The following is a 13,002-nucleotide window of genomic DNA, read 5'->3' as shown; positions in this document are numbered from 1 at the left end:
CCATGAGGTCCTGTCAAATTTTTGCTAATGTGCATATTAATGGATTTTTAGTAGGACCATTTGCTACTTCAAAGATCATGTATGTTGTCTATTTAACCTTGAAAAGCCCAGTGGCTAAAAGTATTTAGGAATATGAAGTGCTTTTCTGCCTAATTTGTTCCATAAGCATCAAATGGAAGATGTGTCATTTGGAAATGTAATTTAGCATGACAGCTAGTGTAACACTCCAGTGCAGGACTTCTCTAACAATTGTTTGTTTATCAGCCATCTTATTTATTGACCATCCAATCCAGAAATTAAGAAGTAAACAACTCTTCATTTTGAAATACTTTGAGGGTTTTTTTTATTATTGTAATAACATTTGCAGCTCAGAGTTGCAATCATAAGTGAGTGTACGAACTAGTTTAGCTGCTCAAATAATTAATCTTTACGCTGACATTATTTGGAGAAAAGAAATGAAAATCCTGAATCATTGAAGCCAAATCAAAATATACGGTGAGTCTTGCATTTGCACGTTAATATCACTTATTAAATTACCAAATCAACTAATATTTGTTAAACTCTTTGAAGATTAAAAGCACTCAAACACCATTCTTCTCACCATTACATATTTTAATGTTTTAGCACACAAAATGCATTTCATACAGATGTAGAGGATGCTTAAAATTAGCTTGTTTATATGTTTTGAGGATGCAGTTAATTTATGTAGGTTAATGACTGCTGTGGCATATTGAGGATGGTACACAGAAAATAAATGTTTGCAAGCTGACTCTGATCAAGTAAAAGAAGATTTCAGGATTCTGTTAATTGTCAGCAACAGTAAAAATCTCAGATAAAATTCTGTTCCTTGGCAAAAACTCTGGCAAACCTCCTTCAGTTGCAAGAAATTTCGTTGCTTTTCAGACTGGATATCTGCTTGTTTCCTCGATGAGAAACCAACATTAATAAAGCAAAGTCTTCATATATGGAAACCCTGTCTCAGCAAGGGGGAGCACCAAGACCTGTCTACCATGTCTCCTGTCCCACTCCAGCAGGATCTACTTGGCTGATAGGATATGAAAAGGGGGGGGGCACACACGACCATGTTTGCTAACTTTGTGGAGGGGAGAGACAAAGTATCATGATTAAAGAAATGTTGAGGGAAGATCGTAATATTAAAAGCAAGCAGGGAAACTGCTTGAAAAATTGGTAAGGAGATGCTTGTCAGAACAATGAATTGCTTCAATTCTCTTTGATGGAGAGAAATCAATGCTTAAGCAGATTTACCAGGAACAAGACAAAAGTTCTTGTTTGTTCATGCACAAAGAAGAAACAACATGCTCAAGTTTAGAACACAAACAAGACTTAGAACTTTACCTAGTTCTAAGGTAGAACTAGGTAAAAGCGTGACCTTTTTAGGTCAGGAGGGCTAAGCAGCCACTCAGCTGCTGAAAGCAGGGTGGAAGCTGCCCTTTGCCCAGACCACCTCACAGCCTGATGTACTGGGACATTTCTTTGTAAAGAAGGACTCGAAGAAGGCACAAAATTGGACATTTCATTTCCTTCCTCAATATTTACTCAAATATTTAGATTATTACTAAATGGATTACCCATCATTTGCTGTAGTTTCATCATTCCCCTCCCCCTCTTCTCCAGGCTCACTGAATCTGATCTCAGCCTGTTTTGAGTGCTGAAAGCACTTCAATACTGCTTCACTTTGGCTTCCAAAGGCACCAGCTGACTGCTCATACCAGGTCTGATATTGGTACAGACAGAATAAAACCTGCTGAGACATGGAAAACCACCAAAACAAACATACATATAAAATGCATGACCAGAGAGGCTATCAGTCACCACACAGGGCTTCCTTGGATGGCAATTCGGATTTAGTAGTCCCAGGCAACTAATTTGGTAGCATGAGTCTCATAAATCTGTTATATAAATTAATCTAAGTTTACCGGTAAATTTGCAACTATGCTTGTGATAAATAACACATTTTCTACATCCTAGAAGTGCTGGAGTTACCGCAGCAGTTTATTTAAAAAAAAAAAAAAAAAAAAAAAAAGAGAGACTGATGGCTCTGATGGTTATTAGTAAAGAAAGGTTGGTGGGGAGAACTCTTTAATTAGACCAATGGATATTGTCTTGCTAACTCTAGGTTCATTACATAATGGTTGATTACGTACTACGTTTCTCCTCTCAGATGCCCCAGATAAAATACTGCCTACTGCAGGCCTACATTTCCATACTCCCATAATGTTTCCTTAAGCTTCAGCCGTGCATAACATGCTGACAAACTTAATTAAAAGTACAATTCTTTTCCAGTATGCATTAGACCCAGTTTAAAATTAGATCTGTTTTCTCCTTCACTTTCTGCAGCAACTGAAACTTCTGATTTTCCTCAAACTTTTTTCTACCTTGGACAACTGTAAGATAAATTTATGTTAACATAAGCCCACCCTCATCTGTGTTTCAATGTCTTTTAAAGACATGTACCTGGCAGCAGGGAAAACATTACCAGGTAGCGCACAGGTTAGATCCAGCATTAAGAAAAGTTTCAAACAGCCTGGAAAAAAGAAGTAATCTTTTTAAAGACACATTTGGAAGAGACCGAATATAATTAACCTGTGAATTGCTACGCTTGTTGGCTTGCCCGGTTCAGAACTTCCCAGGGACCATTTATTTCAAGAGGAAAGCATAAATGCTACATAGCACTGACTTTATCAGTGCTATTTTAACTGAACAGCATCCCCAGAGCCACTTAAGGGTTAATCCTTTGTGCCAAATGAAAGGTAATGGATTTTGATTAAAAGGAGCACATTAGCAACTAGCAAGCCTAAAGCAGATACACATATCCCAGCTCTATATTTAATTTAAAGCAAGCACCCTCAAAGATGAATGTAAGACATTTATACCACTAGCAACTAATCCTAAAAATGTAGCACAACTGACCTCAGTGAAATGGAAATTATGACCATGGCTTAGCTGTAATAATTATTTGCATAAGGTTTTAGTGGCAAGTACGTTTAGAGAATAATAGTGCATAGATTCTTAATGAAAACCAGCCCAACTTTTGGAAGAAGACTTCAGTATGCTTTTTCCAGGTACATTTTGAAATGTTACAGACCCTCCCCACCAGAGATTTGCCTGCATGGAGAAAGAAAGCAACCAGCTCTGCTCTGCCATGGGCAAAGCAGGTAGTGGAACCACAACCATTTTGCTGCTCCTCCCACTACCAGACTTGTCTGCTGCCTTGCTCTAGCCCTGAACCCTAGGCCAATTTAAACAGCAACTGAATTAGTTCTTTGCTCTCTAGCTGGTTGGTTGGAATAGAACTTTTCACCTTTATCTTCTCTGCCTGTTGACCGTCCACAGCACAGGAAAGAAGTTCAAGTTATTATCACGTAGTAGCTGATTGCTGGCTTGTGTAAAATGGCTAGGTAGCTCAATTAGGGGACGGATCTGCATGACAGAGGCCCCCTGCAGGACTGGTGGAGATCAACCAAAGATGGACAAAATAAACACGCCAGGACCACCTTGCTACAAAAGCTCTGGTTTTAGGTAGAATTACAAAAAACATTTGCATAGGTTCTCATGCCAGGATAATACTGAGGAACAGCTGCACATTATCTCACCTTTGAGACCTACACATGGTATCACCTCCCAGTGTACTAGCCTTATAAACAAGAGTGGGCTGTCTTCATGTGGACAGTGAGGATTTTTATCCAAGGCACATCTGTCCCTTCCATTGATATGCTTCCAAAGCTCTGACAAATTATTGAAGGTTGTCCATTGATAACAACTCAGGAAGGAAGAAAATACCCAGCCCCAGACTATGTCCAGAACAAAAGCCAATGGAGCCAACCATAAAAGAAAGAAATAAAACAGATGTGGAGTACGTGGTCAGCAAGCAAAAGGCCATCCTTGTTTTAGATTTTAATTATGAAAGTTTTTCTCTTCTGACAAGTGAAATGAATTTAATCACTCATGCATGGTGTGAAAGTTGAATCGTTTGAGAATTAAATCAAAATAAAAATGAAAACTACAAATGGGGCTTTCACTTCTACCAACAAGGGAGCCATCCTTTAGAGGTGACATTTCACAGGAGTCCCTGAGAAATGTGATTGTTCCTAGCATTAAGTAAATTATAGTCCCTGAACAGTGTGGAAATAATGAAAATGTTTGCTGTTTTTAAATAAATGCTATAAATCCCAAAAGGCTGTTTGAGCCTTGAAGTAGAAGAGAATAAAGTGTTTCATGCAGGAAAATGTATGTGTAAAACACCTGATGGTTTGGCTGGCAATCTCAAGACTTCACCCTGGTATTAGCTGATAGTAGTTTCCCCTTTTCTGCTAATGGGCTCACTTTTAGGAAGTTTCTTTTCCTCCCTCTTCTCCAGCTGACACTTATACATGAAATGACAATACTTAACTAGACGTGCCTTTCGCAGAAACAGGAATGTCAGTGCATAAGCCCAAACATAACACAAATAAAGGCCACATGCCATGTAATGTCGCCCCAGTCAAAGAGGCAGAAAATGCGAGTCTGACTGCTGCTTGTGACCCCGGTGCTTCTCCTCTTCACTTCAGAAGCGAGGTCTGCATTAGGCTTGCTGATGCTTTGTTTGTAAAGAGCTTACACCTTTGACAACAGGATTCTGCTGTAATCCTAGGCAGCTTGTTTTATTCATACATAACCTGCCACATCTCATCGCTAATCAGTATCTTCTGATACTCTTCTTCCAATGCTTTTAAATCCTCATCATACCCTATTTGCCATTTCTTCTTCCAACTGTCTGATTATCATGAAGAATAAAAAAACTACAGTTGTTGAAAATATGTAAAATTGTTGCTTAGAGTACACTTGTCATTTTGTCTTATCACAACAGCGTAAGACTCCAGCCTCAACACAGATATATTTAATACAACCAGATTGTGACACATTCCTTCAGCAAGGAGTCTCTAACACATCCACCCAGCACTCCTCCTGACACAGCGTTAACTGAGCTGGCTAGCATACATCCACCACACTCTACGATCACGTATTTAACAAACCATTCCTAGAAACCCAGGCTACCATTCCCTGGTGCCAAACACAGGTGCACTGCAGCAAGCATGCTTGTTCCTTCTGTACGTGCAGTGCCTTCCTGGACTTTTCCCAAGAAGCAGCAACAGAAGAAGGAGAATGAGCTCTCTTGGCTCAACACCAGCCGTGACCCCACCTGCACAGAGCAGCTGCAAGACACGGCATTAACTCCTGACAAGTGGATTACTCACAGCAAGGAGACAATTCGGTTACTCAGAGGAAGGAACAAAATATGTCACCGAAAGGTTTAGGGACTATGGAGCAAACATATAAACATTGTTTAGACACCTATTTATGCATATATGAGCCTAGTGGGATTTGCAAAAGCACCTGCAGAAGTTAGTCACCTAATTTGTACCAGTTGTAAAGGTATTCAGAGCCTAATTGCTTAAGTGGTTTTGAAACTCCCAGTAGACATCAGAAGACCTTTGTAAATCTGCTCCCCTGTGCAACCAGGTTTTTATGGACACAGACTATAAACACCAATGTACAAATGCTTATTCATGCAATTTTGATTTTTTTTTTTTAAGAAGATCCATGGGTTCAAAAAAGTCCAGCTGCAAATTCATTACTAATCTGCATGCAAAACTGAGCTACATGTTGTATCATTGCATGCAGTTGTTTAAGCAAAACTTTGTATGAACAGAAATATTATTCCATCCTTAACTACAAATAGGCTATTTTTATTAAGACAGTGAAACCACTCTCAACATACTGATATTTGAGTTTTGTTTTAAAAAGCAGGCTTTCCTCTTCACTTGTTACAGTTTGTCCTTCTGTGAACTAAATTCCTTTACAAACATACATCTTGTACACAACTCACAGAAGAAAGTATTTCTTCTTTTTCATTGCAAAGATTTGTGTGGATAGCCTGACTCCATTAATTTCAACTGGATTGACTCTGTGCCATCTGTTTTCTGTGCAGCTGCTGTATTGTGGGAGAGAGGAAGACAAAAAAGTACCCTTCTAAGCTGTACGGATAGTATCCAGAAATAAGACTATAATTGGTGGAAAACCTTCTGAAGTCTGCTGTAATCATAACAGGCAAAGGGATTAGAGTGTGATCTAAAAGAAGAGATGCAGATTATTCCCCCCCCGCCCCCCCAAGAGGTTTTTAAACCTACATACATATGGGTTTCTGACCCTTATCCCCTAAAAATAAAAGGAAACAAACCCACCAGTGTGAGAAGCAATTAAACTCAAATCTGCACAAGCTTTCTCATTGTTTTGCAGCATACAGGAGACAGGTAACAATCCATCAAACTGTGACTACAGTGCCTTTAACAGGAAGGCAATACACTAACATACGTCTGCTGCAAACAGTCATTACAAGGGCAGTACATTAATCTTAGGATTACTCGAAACCAGGGTGGTGTTCTTCTAATCTCCACTCTTATATCAGTGATCTTAATAATTTGCTTGCACAGAAGCAAAACAACCGGTGCAGCCATCCAGAGAAGGGAATACAAACTCCCAGTTTCAAGGGGATGAATCATTTCCCAACAGGAGCTGGGAAAACAACCCCTCAGGGCATGCAATCAGTTGCACAACTGCAGTACAAAAGATTCATTCAACTCATCGCATGCAATATATCACTATCAGGCAGTGCACACTTTTGGTTTTTGTTTGTGACATTACGTGAAGTCTGTGCCTCGCCGTACCTGTTAAGCATACTTAGCACCAAGAGTAACAGTGCTTATTTCAAGACTACCCTCAGCAACACTATTTCATGCTCTAAAAGCACTTCATCTTCATCTTAATGCTGCTGGTAGTTTTGGTCAACTTTGTAAATGTGTTACTGGGCCCAGAAACAATTTATTTGTGCTTGAACCTTTTGTGATAAGAATACTGCCTTCACAGGATTAAGCGATGTTACCCATGTATTTATGACTTGGGTAACTTGTTTTTCCCAGCTTTAATAAATAATGAAGTCTGGATGGTTTTGCAGTTGGGTTCTTGCCTTCCTGGAGCCATAACGTGAGTCGAGGGCAGCCAGAGGCAGGAGCTCACCAGAGCAATTCTCAGCAGAACAAAACCACCACTTCACAAGGACAGCAGCCGTAAATACAGCAGTGGCCTGGTAAGGAGCTGAATGGGAAAAACAGGCTGCAGCTGAGCATCTCCCCTCGTACCATGCACCTATCTGGAGGCTGCTGTCTCCTCCTCAATGCTGAGCACCCTGTTCCTGCCTACATCAAACTCTGCCTAGAGGGCAAGATGAGACCAGCAAGCGAGGTGAAGCTTGACACATAGCAAATACTTTAATAATCCAGACAGCAACAATTAACCGAGGACACACCCCTCCCATCCAGGGCTTTCAGACCTGCTGCGTGTGGAGACGCTGTGTATGGTTTTTGGCACTGTTAGGAAGCAATGATTACATTCTTTATCAAATAGAAGTTCCGAGGGAAGCAATCCTTTTCTTACAAGCAGGATGGTCATTGTGACTTACATCAACAGATCGATAGAGAGGTGGCAAACATCCTCTGAGAACCTACTTGTTCACAAAGACACTTTCCAGAGGTTTTTCAGTTTCAGACTTACATTTTCCGTGCTTATTGTCTACACAACTTTGTGGTCAATAAGCTTACACTGGTGATGGTCTAACAACTAGCCTGTTTCCCCAGGACAGTCGTCTGTATGGCACTGTTGGAGCTCTTTAAACAATTCTGTTTGCATTTCAGCTGCAGAGAATGCTGATAAAAACCTGAAACTCTTTTCTGAAACTTGGTCCCTGAGGTGCACATAGTCCTGCATGACCCTGTCACGCTCATTCAGCATAAAGCTTGCCTCTTCTCTGCAGGCTTTACAGGCAGAAGATTAGCAGAACAGCACACACCTCCACTGACACAGCCCCGGTACCTCCAATTCGAGGCTTTCACAGTTTCCAGTGCCTTTATCTCAACTTCCATCAGCAACAGTGAACTCCTTTTGCCTGAACTGAGGCACACAGAGAATTAAAGCAGATTGTGGCAGAGTAAAGAAGTCAATCTCAGTCTCTTGAGACTCTAATTTGTCCCACACCCTACAAATATGCACCACAGCAACTGCACAGCACTTGAACCAACCCACCTGGACACCAGGCTTAAGTTGCTGCCTAGAGAGGAGGGTGTTTTCAAACCTATGTTCATTTATGCAGCCATTATATATTTAGTCCTACTCCATTCATACTGAAAGCAACACATTTGTTTGGATGAATGGGACTTGAGTTCTGAGTACTTTAAAGTGTTCATAGAGTAGATATTTACATGTTGTACATGGCAGAGTAATATCGTATTTACCTCAAACTTTAAAAACCTAAAACGTTTCAGATGCTTAAATATATGCCTTAAAGCTAACACCATAAACACCTTGTAAAAACAAAATTCCCAAGTGTTGGCAAGTAAACAAGCTGCAGGGAGAAAACAAAGAAAACACACACAAAAGAAGAATCATTGCAAGCTAACAGCAAATGAATAAAACACAGCCACAGAAGTTCTGTAGCCTCATTTAACTCACATCTTTCTATTCCCCTAACCACAGCAAACCAGGCAGCATTCTTAGTTACACCAATATAAAGCCAGAGAAACCCTATCAGAGGCCTGAGTTACTCTGAGCTCACAAAACCACACCTGAGAAGCAGCACAACTGATTTTCCCATCCATCTCCTCCTTTCTCTGGTTAGGTGTAGCACAGATATTGATAGCTCAGGCTCAAGCTTTCAAAAACCTTTGGGACTGCATTACTCCAGAAGGAACATAAAGCAAAGCAAAGGCATGAGGAACACTAAGGCAATATATTTACTGCAAAAAAATAGACCAAAACACAGTTATCATCATTAAGAAGAGAGAAAAGCTAGCCCTTTGTGCTGCCCCTCTCCCAGCACCCACACATGGTTGTTGTTACCTCTACGCTGCTTTGCTGGCACCAGGCTGGGCATTGCAGATTTTGTTCCACCGAAAGGATGTGACTCTTAGAAGAGATGAAGGCCGCATATCCTTCCCTGGTCAGAGGGAGGCAAACTGCTTCCCTGTGAGAGCAGCACTGTGTGCTGGAGAAGGGGAAGCAGCAAGGTGGGAGATGGTCAGAGCCAATGAGTGGCCAAGGCACAGGTGGGGACACCGCAGAAAGCAGCCACACAGGCTGCAGACACAGAATCACAGAATTTTCTAGGTTGGAAGAGACCTCAAGGTCATCGAATCCAACCTCTGACCTAACGCTAACAGCCCTCCACTAAACCATATCCCTAAGCTCTACATCTAAGCGTCTTTTGAAGACTTCCAGGGATGGTGACTCCACCACTTCCCTGGGCAGCCTGTTCCAGTGCCTCACAACCCTTTCAGTGAAGAAGTTCTTCCTAACATCTAACCTAAAACTCCCCTGGCTCAACTTAAGCCCATTCCCCCTCGTCCTGTCACCAGGCACGTGGGAGAACAGGCCAACCCCCACCTCACTACATCACACACCTGCAGAGCCCTGTCCTAAGTGTAACACCTGACCCAGCCCAAATGGCACCAAAATTTGCTGCAGTGAGAGCAACTTGCCTCCAAGTTCTCAATTCTGCAAATGAGTTGCAAACCTCTCATTTCTGTGCTGCCTCCTTTGGAAGTTTTTGCTCCAGCAGTTGATGAAGTTTTGGTTCCTGCAGTATGCTTGTGAGCAGGCATTTACCATCAAAATTGTGGTCTGCTTAAAGAATACCTCACAGCTTAGAAAGGTGAATTATTGACATTGAATACTAACTAAAATATGTGTGTTTATACATTTAAATATAGACATACATATGCGTGCATTATATAACTATGAATAACAATAATTTCATATATTTGCCCTAAAGCCTTGATCCAACAGAGCTGCCAAGCAGAGGAAAATAATCCCAGAGCCCCATGTTGTACATACACACATTCTGACAGTTTGTAAACCACCATTTTGTTAAAGAAAATATTTGTTGCTACATGCATAGGAACACGACCATGAAAATGTGTGCTCAGTGTTACAAGGCTTGTCTGCGTTAGGCACAGGGCAGCCTATACGTCTAATTTCCTGCCTCCTGGGAGCTCCTGCAGGAGAGACATTTCCATTTGGACACATCAGTGTCTGGTTTACACAGAACTGACTTGATCCAAAATGTTTGCTTAATATGTACAGCTTTGGAGCTCCTACTGTGCATGTAAAAAAGCTTACTTTATTATTACAGTGGCAATAAAAGCAATGAGGAGACTTTACATGCAATAAGAAATACATAAAGACTGGGTGCAGCTGGACTTTGAATAATGTATGAAATCCAAATTTTAAGGCTGGCTTGGAAGATAAATGCAGTTCTCCAAAACAACTGGAACTGTCTGATCACTCTGGCTCATTGATCTTCAAGGGTTTTAGTGCAAATACTCTGGTCCAAGATACTGCCTTTCTCTGTCAAACCTCCTCTGAAAGAGTCAGTATTAAGTTGAATTTCAAGCTACAGTGAGAATATCACAGGCTACTCAGGCAGCTCTAAATCCTTCTACACAGCTCTTAGGAAGTGAAACATGAGCAAAGTGAGAAGCAACTTTTTGGTCATGTAGCCAAAAAGTAGATCTGTGATGCTCTCCCCCTCCTGCAGACTGATGGACCAAAGACGGAGAAGCATGGGGCTCAGCTCCAGAAATGTTCTTGGATGTCCCATGACATAATTTATAATACCCACCATATACAAATAACCATTGTGGTCCTCTCCTTACCAGCTATGCTGTTGCAATACCACTATGTTGAGGTTTAAATCCAAATCTTCCATCCTCCAGCTGATTAACTGATGCATCTCTACAACAGTGGAGAAAGGCTGAAAGAAAACATCAATATATCAAAAGGTGAGCAACTAAAATTCAGTGCTTGGAATCTTCCCTGCAGCTCACATTGCACCTTATATGAAGGGTATGGTCTGGGCTTGAATTTACCCTTTACAAAGGGCATTAGCAAAGCTCTCAACCTTTGACCCTTTCCATGCTGCTAAAGCCTCTGTGTCAGTTTTTTGGATCTGTGTCTCCACAATTTGCTTGTGGCCATGCTGGGAGGGTACAGTGACAGCATTTTTTGGCCCAGGTACTAGGTTGGGCTGCCTAACTTGCATTTGCTGATACAACATGCAAACTGCATGTTTACAAGGATTAGTCATCCATTCATACTCATTCATCGGGCTTTCATAAGTGGTATTCTAAATGTTTAGATCTACATCAAAAAATGAAAAACAGTAATTAATGGGGAAAATGTGTAGAATTCTTATTTGTGGTCATGAAGGAATGAAGATTATAAATTTACTTTAAAGTCAAGTATTTAATGTGGAGAAACTTCACAACTGGTAAATGTGAAAAGCAATCTCTTCATCTTCTAACCCGTGCTGCTTGCTGAATACAAAGAACCAAGCGATTGCCTCAGTAATGGGTAATCACACCATGGTCAGGCACTAATAACAAAAAAAGAATGGACTTTAAGCAGTTGGTCATTAATATAAAAATCAGAGCCCTGTGGATCACCAGGGATGCAAATGGATTTGTCTTACTGAGTGTTAGCTTCCAGATCTTTTTGTTTCTTATAAGAGGGTAAAGGGTGTGTAGCAAAGCTGGACATGTGATGGACAGTACCGTTTCACTCACTTTGGCCAGATAGCATGGGTGAAAACAGGCATTAATTATCTCTCCCTCCTTGTTGCCAGCCTGTTACTGTCTGGAGGCTGCACATCTCAGGCAGCACCTGATGTCTTTTGGGCAGATTTATGATTAATCCCTGTGCTCTGTGGACCTGACATTGTGCTTCTCCCAGACGCCAGGAAAAGCATGAAAAGGTTTGTGTACACCTCCAGCTCCTCAGCAAAGGGCTGTTGACATGATGCCATCAGTGACAGGAGGTAGCCATCAAGAGATGGGTGGTGGGAGGGCAGCCCACAGCTTCTGTGCTGCTTTAGGGGTGCTGGGATAAAGGAAGGAGAGGCATTAGTGAGGTGCACAGGGGACCTGCTCAGTAGGCTCTAATTTCTGGAGGCTTCCTGAATTCTGTCTGCTGACATGGTGCCTTTCTAATCACATGTGCTCCTGGTGGGCATGGGACAGCCTGAGGGACACCAAGGTGCGGCTCGCTGTAATGCCAACGTCAAGGGGATAAAGAGGTGCAAAGGTACAGAAGTGGTGAGATTGTGTTATAAATTATTGCCTATGTTCAGCTGACACATTCTGGACTTCAAAAGAGGCATAAGCACTACTCACGGGTTTAAACTGTAAATCCTTTAAAAAAAAAAACATACCTTGAAAAACAAACAAAGACAATGCCAAATCTTCCCTCATTTCATTTATAGGTTAGGGTAGTTCAGCTTGTCAGTAGGAGGTAATTTGTTGTCTCTGCTCAGAAGATGCTCAGAACTGCCACAAAACTGCCAAAAGACACCAACTTTTGTTTTATTTTGTCCTTGCTACTCTATAACTTTAGAATAGGCCAACAATAAACAATATTTAATGTAAAGTATTAAAAGCAAAGTTCTCCCCAGGCTGAAACCTGGTGCATGGACTTTCAGGTCTTCATGATCATGTTATAAATCAACTGTGAATTAAAACTATGTCAAAACCTGGGATAAAATGGCTTTTCTGGTTGCCACTGTTTTTATAGATAGTACAATATACCATGATTGGTTTCACAATTGAATTTCCTGCATTGCTAACAAGTGTGTTTCCCATTTGAGAATGATGCCCATTAACAGAGATACTTTTATATAGCAGACCAGGCAAACAGATACCCTGCGCTGAGTTTTCTGTTGTTCACAGTTTAATAGATTTACAGATTTTAGGTTCATTAGATCATTGTAGCTGATTTCCTCTGTGGTACACATCTTAGTGTCACAGAACAGAATAGGTTCTTTGTAGTTGTGCAGATGTGAATGCTGTCTGAATTTTATATCCATTACATTTAACAAAAAAAAAAAAAAAAAAAAAAAAA

The 13,002-nt window shown here is 40.9% G+C and overlaps 1 long non-coding RNA gene across 3 annotated transcripts in view; it reads right to left on the bottom strand.

Annotated features, from left to right (window-relative positions):
• The window catches only part of LOC311443229, an 86,167-nt gene extending 77,015 nt beyond the window's left edge, over positions 1-9,152 (bottom strand). For 2 of the 3 annotated variants that reach the window (XR_014697132.1, XR_014697133.1), the window contains exon 1: positions 8,950-9,152. This is a non-coding gene — a long non-coding RNA (uncharacterized lncRNA). Of the gene's footprint in view, positions 1-3,322; positions 3,432-8,949 lie in introns of those variants that run through there. The other variant, XR_014697134.1, reaches the window with a different exon arrangement.
• Positions 9,153-13,002: the final 3,850 nt, after the last annotated feature.

This window comes from Aythya ferina, assembly GCF_964211825.1.
Source record: "Aythya ferina genome assembly, chromosome: 12".
Lineage (NCBI taxonomy): Eukaryota > Metazoa > Chordata > Aves > Anseriformes > Anatidae > Aythya > Aythya ferina.
Note: the sequence above shows the minus strand (reverse complement) of the source record. Positions and strands in the feature narration are given on the sequence as shown.